Source organism: Amborella trichopoda, chromosome 1 (genome assembly GCF_054954075.1).
Source record: "Amborella trichopoda isolate Santa Cruz 75 chromosome 1, AtrichopodaSantaCruz75HAP2 v2.0, whole genome shotgun sequence".
Lineage (NCBI taxonomy): Eukaryota > Viridiplantae > Streptophyta > Magnoliopsida > Amborellales > Amborellaceae > Amborella > Amborella trichopoda.
Genome location: NC_142336.1, coordinates 5,909,463 through 5,919,931, shown reverse-complemented (window position 1 = coordinate 5,919,931; position 10,469 = coordinate 5,909,463). Strand labels below are relative to the sequence as shown.

At 36.8% G+C, this 10,469-nt stretch overlaps 1 non-coding gene across 1 annotated transcript; it reads left to right on the top strand.

Moving 5' to 3' along the window:
• Positions 1-565: 565 nt before the first annotated feature.
• LOC18426149 (calmodulin-interacting protein 111) lies at positions 566-9,501 on the top strand. The gene is made up of 12 exons (XR_016047211.1): positions 566-980; positions 1,415-1,558; positions 1,668-2,028; positions 2,258-2,381; positions 2,661-2,865; positions 2,952-3,159; positions 3,677-4,347; positions 4,797-5,223; positions 6,682-6,762; positions 6,865-7,054; positions 7,158-7,295; positions 8,759-9,501. It is a non-coding gene; the product is annotated as a calmodulin-interacting protein 111 (transcript).
• Positions 9,502-10,469: the final 968 nt, after the last annotated feature.

The window sequence follows — 10,469 nt, the reverse complement described above, 5'->3', positions numbered from 1 at the left end:
GTAAAAAATTCATAGGATTATCTAAAAATCTATTTTCATATCTAATTATTAAATTTTAAACTCTAAAAATAATTAAAATCAAGTAAATCTATAAATATATGAAAACCTTGAAGATGGATGGTCTAGATAATGTGTTGCAAGATGCACTATTTATGAGACTCAAATCTCTGTTTTTATAGATATTCATACATCGCGATGTCAAGATGATCAATTAGAGGGTTTTCAACATTAAAACAAACTTTTTCGATAGATTTTTTAAGAACATATGTAATTCTACATTTTAAAATTGCAACTTTATATGAATTTTTTTCTACTTTAAATATATTTTTCATATTTTATTAAATTGTTTTATATTTTTTAACTTTTTTGTCACACTAATATACTTTTTATATTTTATTAGATTTTTTTGTATTTTTTATTTTTTAACGCTTTTTTATTTGCCTCGAACTTGCCCGATTGGGCGAGTGAAACCGCTCCATGCCCTATATCGTTCCGGTTGGATTTTTCCTACATTTATTTAAATATATTTGATGTTATAAAAAAGTTTATATCCAAACCTCCAAAATAGAAATTCCGACCCCTATTTCCGGCTTGTAGTTGCCAAACGCCCCCTAAAATCTCATGTACACGCTCAGTTATCAAAGGCTATTTCCCGCTCACCAGTGGTCATGGCTCCCAAGCCAAAGAAGTCACGAAAAACCCTTTCTACATCGTCTACTAAGCACACCACGCTAGACCAGAAAACGTCCATTATCAGTGTTAATCAAAGCTCTGCAACTCCTTCACTTTCTTCTGATGATGAAAGCTTGAATTCCACCTTAATGGAGGCCAGTTTTAGGTTTCCTGGCTTCATATGTAGAAATTCCTTTCGAGGTCGAGTTACGGAGGTTGAGGCCAAGATGAACGGTCTTGGTTCAACAATCTGGTTATCTGAAGCTTCCATGTCTGCTTCCTCTCTATTGCCTGGTTCTTATGTATCTGTAATTTGCTCTCTGTCTTTAATTTCTCTATTACAGTAGGTTTTTGGGGATTTCGAAGTTCATTATTGAAGGAAATTGGAGTCTCATTCTCGAATTTGTCCCTTTCTTTTGATATATGGATGGAACAGTTTTGCCCTAGCTGGAAATTTGCTTCCCCATTGAAACTGAGTGGATTTTAATTTCAAAGTTCATGAATTTTTTTTTTTTGAAGAAATTGCATACACATGCTTAATTATGAGCTCCGTTTTCTTTTGATATCGTTATGGAGCTTGTTGGCCCTTACTGTACATTCTCTTCATCCTTCGCTCCTCGAAACCCTTTGTCTTGTGTTTCTTCGTGCCTGGATATGGCGGAATGTGGGTTCATTGATTATAGAGCTTTTTGAGAGTTGGTGTCACTTATTGTTTCTTAGACAGTTTTTGCTTTGTTAACAGGTCTCACTTGCCTCCTCTAAAGGCTCTCTCCTTGAATTTCTGGTCATTAAATGCTCTGAAAATTTCAATATTGATATTAGGGATGACACAGATGATTTGAATGGTGTTTTTTTTGCAGTTGCAGTTGTGTGGCCTTCTCGAAAGGTAAGGTTGAAATAGCTTCTAATTGTGACTTGTAGATGAAAATATCAACCCTTATCTTTTCAATTCAACTTAATACTTATTATTTGTTTTGATTTCTTCTTATGTGCAGGTTCTAAAGAATGATGTGAGATTGTCATGGAATCTCTCATGCACCATGGGTAATCCTTCACTGGGTATAATTGTTTTTGTTTCCACTCTTGAATGCCATTCAATATCTCCTCATTTAAAGAGCACTCATGATTTCCAAAACCCAGTTGATGATAAACTTCAATGGGTCTCACTAAGCAAATGCAAAGACCTTTATTTAAAGTTAAGTCCTTTGAAAGAAAATAGAACCCCAAATTCCTTTTCAACTCCAAAAAAGATAAGGTCTAATGGCTCTGATCCTTCTGAAAATGAAAAGCTCAATTACTCAGCTGTAAGATCAGCCCTAGAAGATGAAAAGATAAAGGAACTTTTGAAGAATTATGGTGCTCGATGGCTTGTGGTCAAAGCCTAATCCATGGTAATGTAGTGATGGTTCCAATATGTGGTCATGACTCTGCTTTTCGGGTGGTAGCCGGAAAGAGATTTCATGATTCAGAAAAAAGTAGTGACGGTCCCTTCTTGATTGACTAAAAAACTGAAGTACATTTATTGACACCCATTCCATCAAATTTGGAATCCCATAAGATAGGATCTCTCCCTCTAATTGACTAGAGGACCCTGAAAATAGCAAGGATAGTGGCTCTGAAGTTGCAAAGTTGGGTGGCCTATCTGAAGAAGCGGATGTTCTAAATGAAATAATCTACTGCTCCTTGATAAATAGAGACACCTCGACAAGGTTTAAACTCGTCATAATTTATTAGCATGGTCATTAAATTTCCTTCCCAGTATGTTATGAAGTCATATACTTGACAATCACATGTCTAACTTGCTCGACCTTTTCTTGTCGTTCGAGCATACATGGTCAATGTGTTCATTGTCTTGAAGAGCTCTTTAATATTATAAAATGGAACAAAGCAGGCTCTAGGTATCTGATTCTTCTTTCCATTGCAATGGCCAATGGCTGTATCAAAGTGGGGAACAATGTTTCTTAATTGTTTTTCTTAATCTTGGACAGGCTGGGAGTACAACCAACGAAAGGTGTGCTTCTTCATGGGCCACCTGGAACAGGGAAGATGTCTTTGGCTTGTGCTTGTGTTCATGATGCTGGTGTCAATCTTTTCTCTATTAAGGGGCCAGAGATTGTTAGTCAATATTACGGAAAAAGCGAGCAGGCATTGCATGAAGTTTTCAAGTCAGCAACTGAAGCTGCCCCTTCTGTGGTATGCTTCCGTCTTTCTCACCATGGAAAGGTTCTCTCACAATAGATCTATGAAAAATAAATAATTAGTGGTATTTTGTACTTCAGGTGTTTGTAGATGAATTAGATGCCATTGCACCTGCTCGAAAGGATGGAAGTGAAGAGCTTTCTCAGAGAATGGTGGCTGCATTATTGAACTTAATGGATGGTACTGATAGAAATGATGGTACATTAGTTATTGCCGCCATGAATCGTCCTGATTCTATTGATCCTGCTTTGAGGCGGCCTGGAAGATTTGATAGGGAAATAGAAATTGGTATGGTATGGATTCTTTGCCTTAGCCACTTGTTTCCTTTTCTAATCTAAGTGATTACTAAGTGATCTCCACAAAAAAAGTACCTGGTAGGTGTGTTCTACATGTCGCTTGTGCTTTATCTCTCTCGTCCCCACATCCCCCGCCCCCCTCCCCCTTCTTTCTTTCCGTTCTTCTCTCTTGTGTTTCTAGACCTTCTTATCAATGCGTGATCCTTGATTATTTAGTCAGTCTCCTGTGGACAAAGCTGTGGGTTTAAGGCCTCATGTCATCAATTTCTAACTGCTGCCTTTTATTTGTGGGTTCTTTGCAGAAGTGAACCACATCTTATGCACATTACCTCCTGTTTCTTTTTTTTCCCTCACCTTAATGTCTCCTCACTTTTATCTGTATCCCTGTTGCAACTTCTGAAGCTCAGATGAAATAGTTTGAAAGCTCTTGGGTGTTGGCTCCCCTAGTCAGATTCATTAGATCTCCTCGTAACTAACAAACTGAACTACTTCATGTGTGCCATCTCCAGGTCAAAGGTTTGAAATTCTACAGAAGATACTTTGTGGGATGAGCCACTCTCTTATCGACACAGAAATTCAGTATGTTGCTTCATGCACACATGGATTCGTTGGTGCTGATCTCCCTGCTCTCTGCAATGAGGCGGCACTAATTTCTCTTCGGCGTTATATAGAATATGGAAACTCTATTGAGTCTCCTGAGAATTTTGTGGAGGATTACAAGGATAGTTCTCCCAATACTATTGATGGGGATTTAGGTCAAAATGCAAGTTCCCATGATTCAGTAGTGTCTGTGTCATCATTACTCTTCGATTTATCTATATCCTCTGAGAATGTTCGTCTTTTTGGTGAAAGTCAGGACCTGTCAGATACTAATACTGTTAAAAATACGAATCTTACCAACCCTTGTGGAGGAAAGAACATTTCTTCTTGTAGGGGGAGAACAGACTCTTTGTTGAAATTGTGCCCAGAAGATTTTGAGAAAGCCAGGATGAAAGTCAGGCCTAGTGCTATGAGAGAGATATTGGGCTGGTCAACTTTCAGTTTTCAATTTTGCTTAGCAAATTTTTTTTTTCCTTCCAAAATTATTAATGCAATGATTACCATCATTTTACCTGTCAGTTCACTCTTGTTTCAGAGGCTAGTGGTAACCTTTTATGTCATAAAAAAATCAGTTTCTAATTCTTAGGACTTGTATCTCTCTTGTGTACATGTCAATGTCCAGACTTCCTTTCATCTTATTGACTGGATTCTAGCGTGTTTGTAGTATTTTGGTTTCTTAGATGATTTTAATCTCCTGAAACTGGCTTTGGTAATTTATTTCGTCTTGAGTGCAGAAGAAAAAAAGAAATCTATGGTTTCTAGTCTTTTTCTTTGTTTGATAATTGTTGGATTTGCAGTTTGTATCTGAGTTCGCCAACCACAAAGCACCCCACCTTCCCATCCCTCCTCTTTTCACAAAGACAAAAAAAGAAAGAAGTGGGGGAAGGAAAGTCAAGTTCACCCATTTGCACTGGGCATAAATATCGTACAAAAACAGCGGAGTTAGCCCATTTCTGAAATGGTGTTTTCCTTTCTCGATCTTTATTTTTTTCATTTGGGGAGCTAAGCTCAACATGATTTTATTGGTAGGTTATGCTCGAGGATCCAAAAGTTGGCTGGAAAGATATTGGTGGTCAACATTAGGTTAAACAACAACTCAGAGAAGCTGTAGAATGGCCACAAAAGCATCAGGATGGTTTTAAGCGTATAAGGACAAATCCACCAAGAGGCATTTTAATGTTTGGGCCTCCTGGTTGCAGTAAAACATTAATGGCTCGTGCAGTGGCTTCTGAAGCAGGGCTTAATTTTCTTGCAGTGAAAGGCACTGAACTATTTAGTAAATGGGTTGGAGAATCTGAAAAGGCAGTAAGGTCCTTGTTTGCTAAGGCAAGTGGTTCTGCTCCTTCAGTAATTTTTTTTGATGAAATAGATGGACTTGCTGTGGCCCGTGGAAATGATGGTCATGGAGCTTCTGTTGGAGATAGGGTTATCAGTCAGCTACTTGTTGAATTGGATGGTAAAAAAACCTGTGTTGCTTGTGCCATGTGCGATATATAGCTAAATCTTTACATCTTCTTATGACACTGAAGATGCTTAGTCCAGTTTGGATGTTTTTTTGCGTTTTTTATCATCTATGAATATGATTCTTCATGAATAATCGTAAAGAATTTCTTTTTATTGTTCTTTTTTTTTCCTTGATGGAGGGGAGTGAAATTGAGAAACAGGACTCATGAATAGTTGGATGGCACCAAACATTGTTTATTACTAGTCATGAATGATGGAATTTAAGAACAGACTTACTTAGTGAGTTAGTATAATTCGTGCGTCCAAACTGGTCCTTAGAATAACAATCAATTCTAAAAAATGATTCCCAAGATTCTTAGAATTGGGACCACCTGTAAACAGATGACCACAGAGAGAGATGTATTATGTCTGAAGATGTGTTTGTCTGTTTAGGTGTCTGTGTCTGTATCTGTGTCTATATCTATATTATATCTATATCTATATCAATATCTATATCTATATCTACATCAATATTTACACACACATGCGTGCACACACAGTCACACACGCAAAGACCTGTTTCAGTGTTCTGTACTTTATGTTTTCTGCATCTGTTTGTAATTATGCCATAAAGTGATTCAATATATGGCTTGATAAAGGTTTAGCTGAATCATAGTTTAACTCCCTGTTCGCAAAACCTGCCTGGACAACCCGGAACCAGCAACTGGTTTTGGCCGTTAGGGTGGTCAAGTGGCTTGACCACCCTAGCTTAAAAAAACAATTAAAAAAATTAAAGAATTCAAATAATACGAAAATTGTTTGTAATAGGTTTTTTAATGTTTTCTAGTGTTTTGGAAAAGAGTGGGAAGTATTTTGGCCATATATACTTATTTTAACATTTTCCCATCTTTTTTGGATTATTTCTAAAATGCCCTGGGCACAGATTGATTTTTAATAATTATTTTTTCACTACTTTTTTATTCTCATTTGGATGTATTTTGTTTTAATTATACTTTAAACATACTTTTCATATTTTTTGGGATTTTTTTTTATATATTTTTTTAATGCTTTTTTGCCTTGTCGAGACCTACTCGCTGAGGGCTGGTTCCAGGTTACCCGCACCCGGCCCATGGCTGGGTTCCGTTCCCTGTTTGTGTTTTCTAGCACTGGTTAAACCTTTGGGCAGTGCTAGATAAGCAGCACCAGAACCACCATTTGGAAATGAGAAAAAAGCTTAATGGGCGTTGGAGCGAGTATGGCTATATTCAAAACTCACTAACACGACTCTCATAGTAAGCTGGCTTCTGCATCTTTCTGGTGCATTCCATTTTATAAGTTCTAGAATTATACTTATCTACCAGCCTGTATCTTCCTTATTTTTCAGGCTTTCAAGTTGCAGGAAATTATGAATGAGTTCCTTCTCCTGAGTTAAGGCATTGCTATGGCCTAACTGTAAACCTGGATTTTTCAGGTTTGAACCAAAGAGTAGGTGTAACTGTGATTGCAGCTACAAATCGTCCTGACAAGATCGATCGGGCCCTTCTATGACCAGGTCCTGTTCAAATATTATTCTCATCATTGTTTACTTCTGGTTTTCTATAAATTTGTAAAACATCCGTCATATTATATGTTCAATTTACAATATTCACTACAGGGCGCTTTGACCGACTTTTGTATGTGGGACTCCAAACCAGAGAGACAGAGAAGACATCTTTCACATTCACTTGAGCAAAATCCCTTGTGGATCTGATGTCAACCTGTCAGAGCTTGCGAGCCTTACTGAAGGTTGTACAGGGGCAGATGTTTCCTTAATCTGTCGTGAAGCTGCTCTTGCTGCATTGGAGGTTTGAAGTTGGATGCTGCTTTACTTAGTATTTTGAAAGTGATCTTCTGACCTGTCATTCAGAAAGCCCTTTCTTTTTCCTTTTATTTTTTTTGTAATTTCAGGAAAGCCTTGATATCATGGAAGTCTCAATAAGGCATTTTAACCTTGCAATTGGAAGGGTGCAGCCTTTGAGGGTTGGGAATTATCAAGAGCTATCAATGAAATTTCAGAGGCTGTATCTAGTAGTGCCTGAGCTTACGGTTAGTCATATCTTTGTTTCCAAAGCAATAGGCGCGCCATTAAATTTGGAGCTTTTTCTGAACGTTGTGGCCACTCAAACTATGTGGGCCAGCATTTGGTTGAATCTTGCCCCATCTCCCAAATTGTTTGAGAAGATAGTATGACATTCGTTGTTTCCATGCTGCCCTACCCACCCCCACCAAAAAAAAAAAAAAAAAAGAGCAAAAGAAAATATTATGATATGTAATAATCGCTTTTGCTAGATTTTGATTGTAACTAGTAGGTGTTCCTGTGAGAACTGAATGTCTGCATCGAAGTGGGGTTAGAGTACATCTGGTCCTTGTTTGTTTTTATCTTTTTCTGTAAAAATTTACAACATGAGGATTTTGTTCCTTCCAAAAATATGTGCTTTGAGTGATTCTGATTTTCTTTTAGTTGGTTTCAATCTTCATAAATATTACTTGGCATTGGCTGACATACTTGTAGTTGATCAGTACAATGGAAAAAGAACTGGACGGGATTATAAGATAAAATTAGCTTTGATATCTTTATTTTAACTGGATGACATTCTAAATGTTGAACGCAATTTGTTTTCCATTTTCATTTCTTCTTTACAGGGTCTTTGTTGTCTCGTACAAGGAGTAAAAGTAAACATCATCTTTAGAGTTATGACCCTTGTGATGGATTGGTTTACAGGAGAGCCAATAGAAATCTTGGTAATAGAATGCTATTTTGGATTTGTGAGGCTCCCTGAATTAGGATTAGCTAGTTGCCAAAGCACACTCCTGAGCAAAAATCCAGAGCTTAACTTCAGTAGGAGGTCCATTTGTACTGTTGAACTTCTACTAGTATGTCACGAGATTAATTCAGAATGCACCATCCATAATCCAAAATGGATTTGCGAGTTCTATTGGGCTGGCAGATTCTTTTGAAGCTCGGGCCTACTGCTCTTAATGTCAAATCTCTTTCTCTAGGCTGCTAGAGAACCCAATTTGAACAGTTCATATACCTTGCTTAGACTCATTACCAATTTACTGACATCTCCTTGTACTCTTCCGTATCATGAATTAGTATATGGGTTACTAGGGTCTAGCTTTTAATGTTCAAACCTTTTGGTAATGCTCACAAGTAGAAATAACTACCTATAAAAAGAAAAAATAAAAAGAGAAGGCTTAGCTGCTAATCTACCAAGTGATACCAGAACTATCTATTGAAGAAAGAGGAAAGGGTTAACCAGTACTGGACTCAAGTAAGATGTCTTAGTAATGGTATTTAATCCCATCCAATTGTCTCTTAAAAGAAGCCATGAATCAGTGTCTTGTTGGTTGATTGGTTCATGCCATTTCTGCAGCCTCTAAGCTATTCTTTATTGCACAAATCTGTTTTTTAAACCTTCCTGATTTTTCTGGGCTTTAAAGCTATCAGTTGATTAAACATGAGGTCCTTCTTAATCGGCTAATGCACTGCATGTTTTTTTCGGCAGGTTTGAACCAAGAGAATCAAAGTACCAAATGATGCAGACAAGATTGCTTATGTACTTGTATGACCAGGTCCTCTTGAAGCTTTAATTCTTCCTTGAGAAAAGGAAGAAAAAAAAAAAATCTAATGTTTGTTTTTTAATTATTTTGTTTAACTTCATTCCTAGTGTGTTGATGTTAAATTCCCACAGATTACAAGAACAACTATTAAAAAATAATAATAATAATAGAGGATGTTACATCCTCAGCTTGTAAGTTCACTGCAGGATGCCATGCTGAAGGCTGAGGGTGCAGATGTCTCCTTAGTCTGCTTTGAGCAGTCATTTGAGGTTTGCAGTTTGTTGTACCTTCACTTCTTAAATATTAGTTTGGAGCCAATATTTGAGGTTGTATATTATGAAACCACTCTTCCTTCTCTTTAGGGGGAAACTTTGCCGAACAGCTTGACATTTTATATGGATGAATTAGGTATTTCAACATCATTGTCGGAAGATCGGAGGTTGGGGTTTATCAAGAGCTGTAAAGAAATTCAAGAGGCTTGCATATGGATGCGCATAAGCTTCATGGGCAGTTGTTCCTTTATTTCTAATTTATAAAATATGATGCAAAATGAGGAATATGTTTTAAATATTTTATGTGAACAAATGCAAGGGACTTTTTGTAGCTTCATGTCTGCCTGGAGAACTCCACTGTAGCACCTATTCCATGTGAGAAGTAGACTAAATGAAATGAACAAGGTTTTGTTAAAGACATCTTTTATGTGACTTATTATGTCTTGCATGTACAATATCAAATTATGGTCTTGGCTGTGCCCGACAATAGCTCCCTTGTGCTCTCACTTTTTGAACTGCAAAATTGATGTCCTACAGCTGGATCTTAACTTCAGAAGGCACTTTCTGGCTTCTAAGGTTTAGGTTTTTGACAATCTTAGTTTAAGAATCATGGTTTTGTTTACTGCGATGTGTCTGGCACAAAATATATAGTTTACGTGCATGTGATCATGGACACTTTAAACAGAAAGTGGTGTACATGTATTCATCTCACCGTCTCTCTCTCACCCACTCGCACGTGTGCACATGCACATGTATGTACATAAGTTGATTTGCATGTGCATGAGTAGGTGATTAAAGTTTGCCACACTAAGAACTAATCTTTACATGATAGAATAATTTGTAATTATAAACTTTTGTTGTGAACCATACAGTGAGAACCATCAAGTATAGATATGTTGTATATCTTATAGGTCAATACATTTATATAAGGTTGCGGTTCCTGTAAGGTTGCAACCTTAAACAATCCAATCAAGGCGCACCTCCAAATTACATCATACCATGTACTTTGGTTGTAAAAGATTTTTAGAATTATCTAAAAATCTATTTTCATATCTAATTATAAAATTTTAAACTTCAAAAATAGTTAAAATCAAGTAGATCTATAAACATATGAAAATCTTTAAAATAGACGGTCTAGATAATATGTTGTAAGATGCACTATTTTTGGGACTCAAAAACTTTTATATATATATATCAATTAGAGGTCTCTCAACATTAAAAGAACGTTTTTCAGTGGATTTTTGAGGTGCATTTGTAATTCTACATTTTAGGGTTGTAATATTATATAAACTTTTCCCCTTATATAATGGGTGTGGTTTCTATAAGGTTGCAACCAGTATTTAAAAATTCGTCGTGTTGAGCTGAACTCGCCTGGTTCGACTCG